Source organism: Rutidosis leptorrhynchoides, chromosome 2 (assembly GCF_046630445.1).
Source record: "Rutidosis leptorrhynchoides isolate AG116_Rl617_1_P2 chromosome 2, CSIRO_AGI_Rlap_v1, whole genome shotgun sequence".
Lineage (NCBI taxonomy): Eukaryota > Viridiplantae > Streptophyta > Magnoliopsida > Asterales > Asteraceae > Rutidosis > Rutidosis leptorrhynchoides.
In genome coordinates this window covers 650,932,636-650,949,995 of record NC_092334.1, presented here as the reverse complement: position 1 = coordinate 650,949,995, position 17,360 = coordinate 650,932,636, and the positions used below count along the sequence as shown (strand labels likewise).

At 33.3% G+C, this 17,360-nt stretch overlaps 1 long non-coding RNA gene across 1 annotated transcript; it reads right to left on the bottom strand.

Annotated features, from left to right (window-relative positions):
• Positions 1-3,888: 3,888 nt before the first annotated feature.
• LOC139893786 (uncharacterized) lies at positions 3,889-4,684 on the bottom strand. Its single transcript, XR_011774708.1, has 3 exons — positions 4,373-4,684; positions 4,197-4,274; positions 3,889-4,064 (listed from the first exon to the last, which is right to left on the bottom strand). It is a non-coding gene; the product is annotated as an uncharacterized lncRNA (long non-coding RNA).
• Positions 4,685-17,360: the final 12,676 nt, after the last annotated feature.

Here is a 17,360-nt window from a genome sequence, read left to right as displayed (position 1 = left end):
TATAAGGAAAGATATAGAACCCAACAACAACCCAGAAATTACAAACCATATATATCGATGCATATAGCAATACAAAGAGACGGGAGAACTAAAAACACTATAAAACTAAGAGTATAGTAGAAGTAAATAGATTCTTCCGGCGGTAGATGAAAAAGAAGAATGACAGATATGAAAGTTAGAAATATATCAAGAAGCAGAACTGGATGAGGCATATTGATGAAAGATTTAAAATATGAATTGAGGGAGGAAGAATAGAAGGTGTGAGCTGTGGGAATAAGGAAACAAAGAGGGTGGATATATAGTAAAAATATCCGACAGGGCAATCAAAGCAGATCATCGCAGTTAATTAAAGAGATCCTAATTTCCTTAAATCTCGAAGAATCATATCTTATAAGTTTCCAAGATTTTCTTTTGAATCCCTTGAATTCTGGAAATTCAACCGTGACTACGTCATTGGTTAAGACGAACATGCATTTACTCATTTCATTCTTTTGTGATAGCTTCACTCGTACTCATCGAGTAATCGAATTATCTTAGCCATATTACTCAACAGTAATAAAACTATATTTATCAGCTCATATTCGTCATGAAAACATTTTTATCGCTAGCCATGATGATCCCACTCAAATTTCGGGACGAAATTTCTTTAACGGGTAGGTACTGTGACGACTCGAAAATTTCCAACCAAATTTAAACTTAATCTTTAAATGATTTCGACACGATAAGCAGAGTCTGTAATGTTGAGTCTCAAAATTTTTGAACTATCTCATGAAAATATTTGACCTTCGACTATTCCCGACGATTCACGAACAATTGTATGTAAATAAAAATGTATATATATATATATATATATATATATATATATATATATATATATATATATATATATATATGTATATATATATAAAATTTCAATATATATATATATATATATATATATATATATATATATATATATATATATATATATATATATATATATATATATATGTAAGCCTTTGTAATAAATTGAAATTCTATAATATAATTTAAACACTAGAATTAAATATGTAAAATAAGATACAAAACTATTAAGTGTAATTTAAAATGAATCTATAGATAAATATATGATCTTATGTATAATTATTTTCATATGTAATATATATAAATAGTCAATATATGTTATTATATATATAATAGATAGTTGTTAAGTATTACATAGTTAATAATATGCAATATAAACATATTAAAATTTCTTATAAGTTAAAATATTAAATGTTCGATAAATGTTATCATATGATATATGATTATTAAATGTTACATAGTTAATAAGAGATAATATTAACATATTAAACTTACTTATAAATTAAATATATAAATACTATATCACGTACATTAAAATAAATATTAATAGTAATATCAGTATTAATAATATTATTATATATAACATATAAATATGAAATTTGTTATGTAGAGTTGTTATATTATCATTATCAATTTTATTGATAAACATTAATATTATTATGATTAATGTTATTATTATTGTTAAAATTATTAAGATTGTTATATTACATACTAGGATAATAAATTATAAATAATTAAATATATATATGTCCATTCCTTTCCACTTTATACTTCTCTTTCCTTCTTCTGTATACTCGTGATTTCCATCTCTATCTATTCTATTTATTTATTTATTTTTTGTTTCTCTCGTTTGTCCTCCTGGATGCTGTCGAGGCATATTTTTTTTTTGTTTAATTAAATCGAACAATTCGCTCTTTCAGTCATTCAAATCCCATTTTCACTATCAATAACAATTACAACTTTCTTTTACTGAATCAAAGTTTTTTTTTTTTTTTTACCGATAACTTGTGTTCTTGACAAATTATACCATAATTCGATTTCGACTATCATTTAAAAATCTAAAAGTGCGGTCTTATTAGGAATCATCCAAGCAATCTTTCTGCAAAACCTCAGGTCTCAATTTGCTTTATTGAATTCAAATTTACGAGTCAAAGTTTTTTTTTCAAAAAGTCAAACATATGAACAAAGATCAAATTCGAGTTTGTTTTTGATGTTTCGAGTTAATTAGCAATTCCAGTAGTTTCTACATATGATTATCAAACTATTTCATGTTATAACCATAGTCCATTACGCGTTCAAAGTCAAAAATCATTTTTTTTTGTTTATAAGCTGCGACAGCAGCTTCTTCCTGTTATTTTTTTTATATTTTTTTTCAATTCATTTAAACACAACTATATTTCGCTGGTTGTTATAAGCCTTCAACCAGAATTAAATTTCGTTATCTTGATTGCATTTTTTTTGTCGATGGTGAATGAAGAAGAAGATGATGATATTATAAAAAGGGAAAACGGGTTATATTATTTTTGGGAGGGATTAATTTCAGAAAGAAAGAAATGGAGGAGTGGCGTTGGGAGTTTGTGTGTGAGCGTGAGGTCTCGGGTTCGAACCCGGCTTGTAGCGTACATTCTTTTTAATGCATTTTTGAGATAGTTTTCTATACTAAAATTATCATTATTTTTATTATTATCACTACAAGAAAAATGCTCCTATAGGACCCCCAGTTTGGTCATATAAAGCCACTTTATAGGACCTTTGGGCTTGATAGAACCTACCAATATGGGTTGTATCTAACGCGGTCGTATAAAGTATAGAAACTAAAAAGTGTCTAAAATGTAATAAGATTATAAAACTAATAATTCATATCCTGTAATATAATTAACAACCACACAGAAAAGTCCTAAAAGTACATATTAAGTGACTTTTTTTTTAAAAAATTGAGACATATAAAAAGGTCCCAAAATTAAAAATAAATTACGTTAGTACCAACAAAGAGGTCCTATTTAAATTTTATATTTCGTAAGGACTAACAAAAGTGGTCCCATTATTATGTTGGTATCCAAATAAGAGTCGTATTATATAAAAAAAAAAAAAATACATTAGTACCAATAAAAAAGGTCCTAATATGACAATATAATAATTTAGTTGAAAAAAAAGTCCTAATATGCACAAATGTTATTTTAGTACCACATAAAAGGTCCTAATATAATGATTTTCAATGTTAGTACCACAAAAAAAGTCCTAATATTTATATATAGTAAACCTTAAAACCCCAAAATGGGTCCTAAATCCTAATATATAAAAATATTTACTTTAGTACCATGAAAATGAGTCCTAATATAATGATATTATATCAAGTTTATTATGACATAATTATACGTCCTATCAAGTCATCGTAGTTCCGAATCCGGTTTGGATATTCGAATCCGATTCGAATATTAGTTTCCGATTCAGATATTCAGATCCAGTTAAATTTCCGGAATCGGTTCAGGCCTTTGGGTCCAGTTTGAATAATCGGATCCAAATCAGATATTCGGGTGGGGTTCGGTTAATCAGGTCCGGTTCCAATATTCGAATTCGGTTTGGACACCCAATTAATAATTAATAATTAATAATTAATAATTTATACTAAAAACCAAATATGAAATAATACATAATTATATTTTAATAAAGTAATCTCAAAACATAAACATCACTATACATAAAAAAAAAAAAAAAAAAAAAAAAAAAAAAAAGTTCATCAATAATCCAACATATAAAGACTTCGATTTAAATTTGACAAGAATGTAAAATCAACGACAAGCAATGCATAACGTATTCGGTTAGCATCAGTCTTTATCAATCATCGCGTACCACCTACAAACAAATCATCCATGTGTAAGTATAAAGGTGCCCGTTATAAATATTAAGCTTAATTATTACAAGTTTAACCAAGGACATACCTAGATAAACGTATAAGGGGTGCGTCATTAACTGTATCAAATAAACCAAATGGCCTAAGAAATATTTTATTTTTTTCATGGCCACTTCCAAGCTCTAAAACCCCAATTTACTTAGTTTGATCCCACCCTGAAAAAAAAAGCTAGGGGCTGCACCAAAATATAGGGTGCAACAAATATATGTTCAATATCCAAAACGAAATAAGACATCACAAAACCAAACATCAAACTTACCGTCATATTGAGAGTCGAGATCAGTGTACCAGTTATCCTGCATCAAGACAGCTACAAAAGTAGTAATAGCAATTTTAGGTAAAAATAGTCTAGAAACTAACAATTGTGTTAAGTAGTAACAATCACACACACATGTCCAAATCTTTAACTCTAGACAAATTTTCAAAACAGCAGAAGGCTTACCTCACAATGGCACGTGTTGATACGTTTCTACAACAATTGCCACGAAAACAGTAGAAACCAATGTTCAAAACCAATGTTCTGCACATTACATCAGCAATAAACAAGATCATATGTGCGAAATATAACATTCAAATTAACATATGAATTAATTAATTTATTTGAGACTGGGTACATACCTTACATCGATGTCAAACTAATAAGTATGCTTAACAAGACAAATCATGTGATCCCGAGAATATAAGTGTGCCTAACGACAGAATCTTAATCGTGGCAACCGAGTAGCAAGATTCATGGTTGACATACAACCAGCAGATTGACCATATTATAGAGTAATATCATCTTGCTTAATACTCTAACTCTCTTACAAACACTTGTATGCAGCTTCAATATATGCAAATGTGTTATGCTCATTTGGCTGCTCAAACATGTCATACAATTAGAATTTAAAATCACAATTATTTTGATTTATCTCAAACAATAAAGCCAATCATTACTTGGTGAGGCTATATCATGTTCCATAGAGCATTTATTTCCATCTAATGATAGTTTTTCCTTCAAATTAATAGATTTGAATCGAGTTCCAATATGCCTTGAAATAGTCCGAGGTACTATATTTTATTGCATTAGGTATGAGATATATAATATATATTAATATTAATATTAATATAACGACGATGCAGACTGTAGGCAGATGGAGTGCGGGAGAATGTTCCAGAGATTAAGTGAGCGTAGAAAAAGATGAAAATACCCTTTAAAATATTATATTGTGGTGAACAGTAAAACCTTTTGCTCTGATGATATATAGAGTAATATAGATCTTATAAAAATATTCTATCATTGAGAATTAAGTATGCTGGTTAGAATTCCATTGTACTAGATTATTATAAGGAAAATGAATCTGATGTCCAAAGAAGAAAGGCCATTTATTCTTTAAAAATGTTTGGAACTTTCCCATACGTCTACCGTTTCTTAAACATTGAGATACAGATATACAAACAAACAACAACAACAAAACCCAATACCACATAAGCGGTGTATGAGAGAGGTGAGATGTAGACAATCATTCCCCTATCCTAGAATAAAGAAAAGTCATTTCTCCACCCAGAGTGAAAACACTATCAAAAGTAGAAAGTAGAGAAAGTCATCCCTCTCGCTATTCGACGGATAGGGAGATTGCTTCCGAGTGGACCTTCGGCCAATAAGTAGGAAAAAAAATTTAAAAATATAAAATTGAGACGCCATGAAAATGGTAAAATCAAATTTCCATGCGTTTTAAGAGTCAGTCAAGTCGCCAATAAATCGACGCTTGTTGTCGACGGATAAAGAGATTTCTTGAACAAATTTAAGAGTATGTTTATGTTTATGTTTCTAGACACATATATTAACACAATTATGTTTATATTTATGGATTTCTTGTATATTAACACATAATTTTGAAATTTATTGTTTAAATGTATGGAAGTTGCAGAATACGATTACTCGCTCTAAAGTCCCGACCGATTACTCCCCGAGTAGCAATTTTTGTAACCTTGGCACCATAATTATAAGATTAACAATAATTTTGAAATTTATAGTTCTTGGTCAATGTTGTAAAACTAACTAATTCGGCAAAGGAACACCCGTTCCTACCTCAGGGTTCAGTCACCACCGGCCATGAAGAGACCATAATTATAAGATTAACAAAAAGGTTTCAAGTAAGAAGATATAAATCTAGTTGAAAAAGATCATATAACTATAGCTTTAAGGACCACTGCACGGTTAAAACTGACCTTGCAATTTGGCCTAGCAGAATAAAAACTGCAGTCAAAGAATCTTCAGTGACATAAACTTCCAATAGTTTCAACAAATGATTGATAATGTTCTCACAAACCCAGCCCCAGCTCATCTTAGATGCCACAAACTCCAATAAGGACAGAACGTCACTTAAATCAGACAACGTATCATCAGACTCTGTAATCAATTTGTATGTCGTCATCGCATATTTGTCCATCTGGCAGTTACCAAGCCTCTTCAAGAGAAACGATGCGAGTTCTTCCATTGATACTGCACCATCGAAAAACGGACACTTGGTACACGGACGAAAGCCCGATGACAGATTATCGCTCTCAAAGTAGCAAGTAGGTAACCAGAGATTTAATCGAGGTCATTATTAAGCTGTTTTCATCATCGGCTAACAACTTGTCTCCTCATACATAAGCAAACAAGTGAAGAATTGTCAAGTTTGAAGAACAGGTGGTAACGGAAACGGCGTAAGATGCCTCACATATAGAATTAATGCGATCGTAAGCTGCACATACAGATGCTAAAAGAACTGCCCCAAGTAACAACTGATGCAATGGAGCTTCAGTTTCATCAGTGCAGGCCATCACCTTTTTTGTAATAATAAAATTTTGTTATTAAAGAGATAAGTTCATCTAAGTCAACTGGTTGTGTGAACACCGTCTTTGTCTCTACATCAGACATCACTTTCTTGTATATTAACACATGCAGATATACAAAGTTCATCTAACTAATAAAAGCAAAGCTTTTTTACCTGTCAATAAAAAAGAAACACTTACAATCCTAAGTTTAGCAACTTCTTTGTTGACCCTGTTAAAGTCTTTCCACATCTGTTTTAGCTCAAATGTACCTGTGAATGAAGAATGATCCTAAACATTACAAATAGCTCGCCACTTATGTACCTCATACGTGTAAAACTAAAACAACGAATCACAAAAGTAATGGGAAAAACAACTTACATAGTCGCAACTCAGTTTCGAGATGAATAATTTCATCCACAATTTCCACGCTCCCCAAACTGACGACGCTGCGATTTGTGTATCTTTTTTGGAACAAAGCTCTTTTCCTCCCTAAATAGATTTATGTCCAACATGTTGCCTCTTTGTTTCTAGTAAGATCAACCTGCCAATGATTTTAAAGTTAAAATGCACACACCCATTACAACACCACTTGATAAAACAGGACCCAAACATAAACCTTAAATAAAATGAACAAGTCGTGCAGGTTGACCTAACCACATGTCATCGGAGAATCAATCACTCGTGATTTAACTAATCACTTCTGGATAATACATTTTTTGATCTGGTAGCCATGATTGACTCCATAGTTTTATCAAGTTTCTTAAGTGTTTCAAATGAAACTAGCCCTGTACATATAACTTGTAAATATTCTTAAGCTAATACTGCGTAGTATGCAAGTGTAACTAACTTCATCACAAAATAGCTTTAACTACAAGTCTACTGAATTTTTAAGCTCAGTACATGAACAACAATTGATGGGAAAATGGTCACAACAGGCAAACTACAAAGCGGAAACAAACCCGTTTGACAAGCATTTCCCGACCCGTATGAACCCGTGAGGAAACTAACAAATAAGTTATACCACAATCACCACAAATCAGCCCCAATTCTGTCCCAAATCAGCAAATACGAAATAACTAAGCACACACAATACACACGAGACTTTTTACGTGGAAAACCTCTCAAAATCGAGAGTAAAAACCACGGGACTCGTAAGCCACTTAAATTCCACTATCATCAGCAAGAGAGCAATACAATAATCCTTCTCTAGCTCAACTAGAGGTATACAACATCATCATACTCTTGAACAACAATAATCAACAAGTATATGAAGAAATTAAAGACAAAAGATGAACAACACTATCAATAAACTGCCCTCTGTTCCAGCAGTAAAATCACGAGCTACAGGCCTTTTTAGACGAATTCAACGGTTGAAAATGTTGGCACTGATGTCAGGAAGACACGTCCCAAATATCGTGAAGATTCAACGGTCGGATCTCCGGGATCGTCTCTTTTCTGTCCTGCTGTCACTGTAAACGGGAAATGTGTTTTTCACTCTTTTTCTTGATCTCTATCTGATCTCTCTCTCTCGTATCAATTGAAGATAGATGGACACAATTCAAAATAATGCCCTCAAATGTTTGACCAAGTCAACCAACCATTTGGGCCTAAATTGTTGGGCTTTAGACTTTGGGTTAAAGTTTCATCATATTGAAAACCCACTAATAAACCCAACAAATCTCCCCCTTTCCAATTATGAGGAAAGGATCGCCATCCCGGCGATCGAGCAACATACCTTGAGCTTCTCACTTGCTAAAGCCTTTGTGAACATGTCGGAACCATTATCATCGGTATGAACTTTATCAAGTTCAAACGAACCATCTTCAAGACGTTCTCTAATCCAATGATACCGCACATTTATATGTTTTGTCCGCTTATGATACATAGAATTTCTAGCCAAATGAATCGCACTCTCATTATCACAAAGAACCACATATCGTGATTACTTAAACCCAAGGTCTTGTAGAAACCTTTTCATCCACAATAGTTCTTTGAACGCTTCTGTTGCTGCCATATACTCAGCCTCGGTCGTAGACAATGCAACACACTTTTGTAACCTTGATTGCCATGAAACCGCTCCCCCTGCTAAAGTCATCAAATATCCAGAAGTGGACTTCATGTTATCTTTGTTTCCTGCCATATCTGAGTCTGTATAACCAACAAGCATCGGCTCTCCATTTCCAAACGTGATACCCAATTTTGAAGTACCTCGTAAATATCTCATAATCCATTTAACTGCTTCCCAATGCTTCTTACCCGGATTTGACATAAACCGACTAACAACACCTACCGCATGAGCTATATCAGGCCTAGTACACACATAGCATACATCAAGCTACCAACTGCTGAAGCATATGGAACTTTATCCATCTTCTCAACATCCTCCTTTGAAGAAGGGCAATCTCTATCTTTTAGCTTAAAGTTGTTAGTAAGAGGGGAACTAACCACTTTAGCATTCTCCATGTTGAATCTACTAAGCACCTTTTCAATGTATTGCTCTTGTGATATATGTAACGTCTTAGCACCTCTATCTCTAGAAATTCGAATGCCAAGAATCTGTTTTGCTGGTCCCAAGTCTTTCATAGCAAAAGACTTGCTCAATTCTCTCATCAACTGCGCAATTCTTTTAATATTTTTACCAACAATCAACATATCATCAACGTATAACAACAATATATGATGAAATCATCATCACCAAACCTCTGAAAGAAAACACAATGATCTGAAGTTGTCTTTCGGTAGCCTTGCTTTCCTATAACCGACTCAAACTTCTTATACCACTGTCTCGGTGCTTGCTTCAACCCATATAGACTTTTCTGAAGTCTACAAACATAATCTTCTTTACCCTTAACCCGAAAACCTTCAGGTTGCATCATGTAGATTTCCTTATCCAAATCACCGTAAAGAAAAGCAGTCTTGACATCCATCTGTTCAACCTCAAGATCAAGACTAGCAGCTAACCCAAGAACCACTCGAATAGATCCCATCTTCACAACCGGTGAGAAAATCTCATCAAAATCAATACCCTTTTTCTGGCTGAATCCTTTAACGACTAACCTAGCTTTGTACCTTGGTTGTGAAGTAAGCTCATCTGTCTTCACTTTGAATACCCATTTGTTTCTCAAAGCTCTTTTGCCTTTAGGTAACTTCACCAGGTCATAAGTATTGTTCTCATACAAAGAATTCATCTCATCTTGCATAGCTTCACCCCACTCTTTCTTATGCTCATCTTTCATTGCTTCTGAATAACACTCTGGCTCTCCCCCATCAGTGAATAATACATACTCATCAGCAGAATATCTAACAGAAGGATGACGGTCTCGAGTAGAACGCCTAAGTGGGACAAATGAAGGAATATCTGGTACTAGAATCTCTACCTGCTCCGGAGCATCACCAACATCAGTACCATGTTCATCATTCTGAACATCATCTCCAACATATTGTGGAGTAACTGGATCCAAATCAACAAGATCAGTACTAGGTTGAGGAACTGAATCTGTCTTCTCAACATCTTTTAACATCTGATCTTCTGTAAAAACATCTCGGCTTCGTACAAGTTTCTTCTGAACTGGATCATATAACCTGTACCCAAAATCATCTTCCCCATAGCCGAGGAATACACATGGCTTAGTCTTCATATCAAGCTTTGACTTCTCATCTTTGGGAACATGAACAAAAGCTTTACATCCAAAAACTCGTAAATGACGGTAAGAAACATCTTTGCCGCTCCAAACCCTGTTAGGAACATCAAAATGCAAAGGAACACAAGAGGTTAAATTAATAATATGAACTGTCGTATTTAAAGCCTCACCCCAAAAGGAATCGGACAACCCTGCATGTGAAAGCAAACATCTAACTCTCTCAACCAAAGTTCTGTTCATCCTCTCTGCTAAGCCATTCAACTGAGGTGTCTTTGGTAGAGTCTTTTGATGCCGAATACCATTCTCCTTACAATAAGCATCAAATCTGCCAATGTATTCACCGCCATTATCAGTCCGAATACACTTGAGTTTCTTCGTTTGCCTTTCAACTAGTGTATGAAATTCCTTAAACTTTTCAAATACTTGATCCTTTGACTTTAAGGTATAAACCCACACCTTCCTGGAATAATCATCGATGAATGTAACAAAGTAGGAACATCCACCAAGTGTCCTAGTCTTCATAGGCCCACAAACATCCGAATGAACTAGATCAAGTATGTTCTCTATTCGAAAAGGAGAATGACTCTTAAACGCAACTCTGGTCTGTTTCCCTGCCAAACAGTGAGAACACTTACTCAAATCAATACCACTAACACCCGACAACACATTCTTCTTGAACAAGATAGACATCCCCTTTTCACTCATGTGGCCAAGTCTTTTATGCCACAACTCAGTAGAATCAACATTGTCCACTGCGTTAACAATGTTCTGGATGATCTTCGGACGCGTGATGTATAATCTTGAGTCTTTCTTGCCTCTTCCCACTATCATAGAACCAAGAGTTAGTTTCCAAATACCATTACCAAAACCGTTATAATAACCATCATCATCAAGAATGCCTGTTGAAATAACATTAAGTCTCATATCCGGAACATGTTTTACATTATGCAAAACTAACTCCATTCCCGTGTCAAATTTCAAACAAACATCTCCAATACCAACGATCTTTGATAACCCAGCATTACCCATCCTAGCAAATCCATAGTCACCTGGAGTGTAAGATGAGAAGTGATCTCTACAAATTGCAACATGACATGTAGCACCACTATCAACAATCCAACTCGTGTCATCATGAGTAAGATTGATCATATCATAATCAATACAAATAAAGAACTCATCTGTGATAGCGTTAACTTCAACCTTATCATCATCACCACCATCACTTTTCTTTTGTTTATTCTTGTCATATGCCTTTTTCTTCTCATTCTTCAACTTTGGACAATACCACTTTGTGTGCCCCTTTTCATGACAATTATAACACTCAACATTAGCAAATTTGTCTTTGCGTGAGCTGCTACGATGATTGCCTCTTTTACCCTGACCTCTACTATGACTTCTCCCCCGCGTTTCTGTGACCAAGATATCTGACTGTGAAGAGGAACCTTGTGACTTTCTTCTCATCTCTTCATTCAAAATGCTACCCTTAGCCAATTCCATGGTGATAGTACCATTCGGTGCAGAGTTGGACAAAGATGTCCTAAAAGTCTCCCAAGAGTCCGGTAATGTACCAAGTAACCAGAGACCCTGAATCCCATCCTCAAACTTGATACCCATACCTGCAAGCTGAATTATAATACCCTGATATGCATTTAGGTGATCTGTAATAGGAGTCCCATCATGATACTTCAAAGCCATCATCTGTCTATGCAAAAATTTTCATTGAGCTTCAGACTTACCATCAGGCATACCCTCAGTAAAAACATTTACTGGTAAATAATAATCTTTCACATAAAGAAGATCCTCCATTTTACCTTTCCAAACATGATAATTTGAACCATTTAAACTAATCATTTTACTTGTATTAGCTTCCATCTTTCACACAAGTCAAATCAAATAACCTAGCTCTTGATACCAATTTGATGGGAAAATGGTCACAACGGGCAAACTAAAAAGCGGAAAAAAACCCGTTTGACAAGCATTTCCCGACCCGTATGAACCCGTGAGGAAACTAACAAATAAGTTATACCACAATCACCACAAATCATCCCCAATTCTGTCCCAAATCAGCAAATACGAAATAACTAAGCACACACAATACACACGAGACTTTTTACGTGGAAAACCTCTCAAAATCGAGAGTAAAAACCACGGGACTCGTAAGCCACTTAAATTCCACTATCATCAGCAAGAGAGCAATACAATAATCCTTCTCTAGCTCAACTAGAGGTATACAACATCATCATACTCTTGAACAACAATAATCAACAAGTATATGAAGAAATTAAAGACAAAAGATGAACAACACTACCAATAAACTGCCCTCTGTTCCAGCAGCAAAATCACGAGCTACAGGCCTTTTTAGAAGAATTCAACGGTTGAAAATGTTGGCACTGATGTCAGGAAGACACAGCCCAAATATCGTGAAGATTCAACGGTCGGATCTCCGGGGATCATCTCTTTTCTGGCCTGCTGTCACTGTAGACGGGAAATGTGTTTTTCACTCTTTTTCTTGATCTCTATCTGATCTCTCTCTCTCGTATCAATTGAAGATAGCTGGACACAATTCAAAATAATGCCCTCAAATGTTTGACCAAGTCAACCAACCATTTGGGCCTAAATTGTTGGGCTTTAGACTTTGGGTTAAAGTTTCATCATATTGGAAACCACTAATAAACCCAACAATATCATCTTAATCTAAAAAGTGTACAACGGTACAAGTGGAACTTTATAATAAACACATCTTTACTTCCAATGCAATCATAAATCCTCATTTAACATGATAAGTACACGTCAAAAGCGATTGCATCCCTATAACCAACAGTCCAACACAACATCCATATTCAACAAACATACCAATATACCATATTCAAAAGCAAATCACATTATTATATGCTCAATTTAAAATAAATAATAATAATAATAAAAAATAACAACCATGATCCAGCCATTGAATTTCAATTATAAACATTGTAAATACCTGATACACCTGCAATTGAATTCCAGACAGAAACATATGTATGGATTGGTAGCAATTGTAATTAATTGTAACTAATTACGCACCTACAGTTCAACCCGAAGGATTTTAATTATCTGATGACACCCGATCAATTTTGATTTATTCCCATCCATGTTGAGATTTGAATCCGATATTAATTTAATCAGAGAAGAAATTATGTAAAAGCGGTGTTGCTAATTTTGAAGAAATAGGGTTAATGATGTTTCCGATTTCATCAGTTGATTTCACCTGGCACGAGTTTATTTTGTTAGGGTTTGATAAAGATTTCATTGGGATAATCAACAATTGTTACTGAATATATTTTAGATTAAAATAAAAAGATAAACCTAATATGGTAAAGATGTTTCACGAGAGCAGTTGTGGTGTTAGGTTTAAACCTAATACTGGAATTCAAAATGAGACGAGGGAATTCGAAAATTTTGAGAAAATAAAAAGAGAACATTCAAAAATGTTTGGATAATCTATCCACTCATTCTTAAGACTTCCTAATTAGTAGTAACATTTTTTATATTTTCAAATTTCAATTATTCTATGTTACGGAGTACTATATAATTGTATAATTAAATTTTATTAGATTAAATTATGAACGATATAAAAATTAAATAAATTTATCTTAAATACGGTATATCTTCAGCTGTATGTGTGAAAATTCTGATAAAAAAAAAGAAGATTGTTTGTTTTTCCTCCGATATCAAAGGGACTAGTTACTTCATTATAGGGTGGTTTTAATTTGTAAATTAATGTGTATGTGACTAATTAGATTGGTGATAAATATTTTTCAGACCAGTTATAGAAATATCGAGATTTGACTTATGTAGACATCTTAAGTATTCTAATTAGACGTGCTAGACAAATATCGAGATTTGACTTAAGCCCGTCGGTCCCCATTTACTTACTAATTTTTGGGTTATAGGTATCCCCACGGGTATATCTAGGAATGGAAATGGATCGGATGATGCCATATCCACATCCATATCCATTTAATTTCCGATCATCCATATCCATATCCATTTAGTTTAAGCTCATCCGTCCATATCCATATCCGTTGGATTGAGCGGGTTAATGGATATCCGTTGGATATCAAATCAAATGTTAATTTAACGAGGTTTTTGACAAATTAATATAGATTATAACAAATATAAGTATTCAATCGTTATGTTTTTTATTTGTTACACATGTTTTGCGCATGTTTTCGTTGTAATTTGTCGCCGATTGTGAAATTAATTAAGCAAAATACTTTATAATATAAGTAAATATACGTTTTAACTAATCTAAATATGTAACTTCTAATATTGTTAGTAATAATTTAATATTTGTGGCTACGATAACTCTTATTTTTGTCTATAATTTAATTTAAGAATTTAGAGGTTATATGTATATGTATATCGATATGTAGATGTATATGTATATATTTTAGTACGTATATATGTACATATAGCTGTATTTCAGGTGGTAATGGATATATCCATGGATGATAAATTTTCATCCATATCCGATCCACGTAATATTTAGATCATCCATATCCATATCCATTATTCGTCAATTTACATCATTCATATCCACTATAAATGGATCGAATCGGATAGATATCCATGGATAGAACATCCATTGCCATCCCTAGGTATATCCATTTACCAACAAATTCACGGGTTACCATATTTTCTTGTGAATATCGAATATCACTGTTGTCAGTTAATACAAACAAATTCTCTAGTCTCTACTTCTACTTTAACTATTGAAATAAAATATAAATTAATTAATACAACTTCAGTTATAAAGATAACATGATATCATTTATAGAACCTAAATCACAAAGTGCACACCGTAACACATTTTTAAAAAGTTACAATTAGTGGCATGTGTTCTCAATCTGGCATCTTCACTATATGTCACTTTAAAACGTTTTAATGATCAGGATTAGACCCATTTCGATCGAGCGGAAACCGCTGCTGCGGTATGGTCCAGAGTTGAGCGGGCACATAGAGATGTGGGTAGAGGAAGCTTCAAAAAGCGAAGGCCGAGTTGTAGGTCACGTGATAGCACCGAGTTGGTGGCTGACTGGGCTTTTGATTTGATCAAAGCATAGAAGCTCGCCTTCTTGTTATCCAAAAGCAAAAGTCGGTCGAATCGGTCGAGCCCTGCCCTTTTTTAATAAGTTAGTTATGACTTGTTTGCATCTCCCCATTCAATAGGCTAAGCAGCTAGCTAGCACCTTGCCGGTCTTGATTTTGTCTCAATAGAGTGCGTGCAAAGGCATAATGATAGTAGGGTCTGGATATCCCCGCCCTCCGAACTGGACATGAGGGTCTCCCCTCATCCGGCTCTCCACAGGGGATATAAAGTGACACAAATTGATATTCGATATAAGCTACTCAAATATGCTAAATACATAATTTACTGGAATAGTAACAAAAACAAATGATCATCTTGAGATTAATCGACTCGCAAAACAAGTGGTCAGCCGATGATTACATTTAAACACATCTAGACCTTCACGGGTAGACATGTTTCACGCCGACATGTCTACAAAGCATGCTATTAAACGTCTAAATAACCATTATTATTCTAAAAATTATGTAAAAGACGTCTAATTAACAAATTTTTACTTTGTCAAGAAAATAAGGACATGATATTTACTGTTATTACTAAAATACCTTATATTTGATATGCATCAAAGTGACAAATTTTAGGTAAATTCAATTCCTAACTAATTCTTCATTAACAAATTCCTAGTTGATTAGCTTATTCACGTATGTGTATCCATTTGAAACAAACGCACCAGACTTTGATTTTTATTTTTATATCACATGAGCAATGGTATTTCAATATATTTTATGTGCATGTATTTTTATTAATTAGATAATTTAAGCCAATCAATATTTGTATAAGTTATTAAAAAAATTTATCTAAAATAATGCGGATATTAATATCTGTTTTTATTTTCTAACTAAATATAACTATAATTTTAATAACCTACCGTACGTTAAATTAGTAAAACTAGAGAGTGGTTGTGACATGGTAAGACCCTAACATTTCAATGTGGAGATTAAGGATTCAATTTCATAAAACTACAAAATTATTCTCCTTCATGACTATGGAGGTTTGTCTGCATTGACTCCGGACTGCTCGCAAAGAGAGTAGTCACCCTTGGATTAAACAGTTCGAAAAAGTTGAATACTTAAGTTAATAAAAAAAATTAGTAAAATAGATTCATTATATTTATATACCTATATCTAAAAGGCAAACACCAAATGAATAGTACTATTCCTTTTTTACTTTTCGCAAACTTAACCCCCAACTTTTATTAAAATACAAATCGCACCCCCACTTTATACTCTTATTAAAATACAAATCGCACTCCCACTTTATACGTATATTTTTTCCCAAAATTCACAAACTTAACCTCCTAACTTTTATTAAAATACAAATCGAACCCCCACTTTACTAATTTTTTTTTTTACTAATATTCAATTTTCACAAACTTAACCCCTAACTTTTATTAAAATAGAAATCGAACTCCCACTTTATCCGTATATTTTTTTCAAATTTCACAAACTTAACCCCCTAACTATTATTAAAATACAAATCGAATCCCCACTTTACTAACTTTTTTTTTTATAAATAAAACTCGAACGCTAAAAGAAGCAACTTTCACAAAAAGAACAACCCTTCAATGTTAGATGTCGAAAAAAATTATTTTTTACAAAATAGATCAAGACTTTTTTTTAACTAGCATTCAAAATGGAGCCCCCGGCGCGAAGCGAGTGCTCCAGAACTAGTTTTTTCTAATTTTTGAAATACTCTAACAAATAATTTCAAAATTTTGGATTTTAATTACTTTTGTCAAGCGGGAAGAACAAAAATTTTGGGGGAAATTTTATCCCTTCAACAATTTTATTTCCGTATGAAATTATCCTCCCAAAATTCTCGCTTCTTTGAACAATGCGCTCATAATTTTTCGAACAAGTTTTCAAATTCTTCTTAATCAGATATCGATTCAGGATTAATCGATTCGTAAGTAGTTGATATCATCATAATAATATGGTATGTAATGAGTTGTTTTCTTATTCAAATTAAGGTTTATTCTGTCTCATCGATATATGTGATGGCTGAACCATCGTTAGTAAGTTCATCGATACAATAGGGT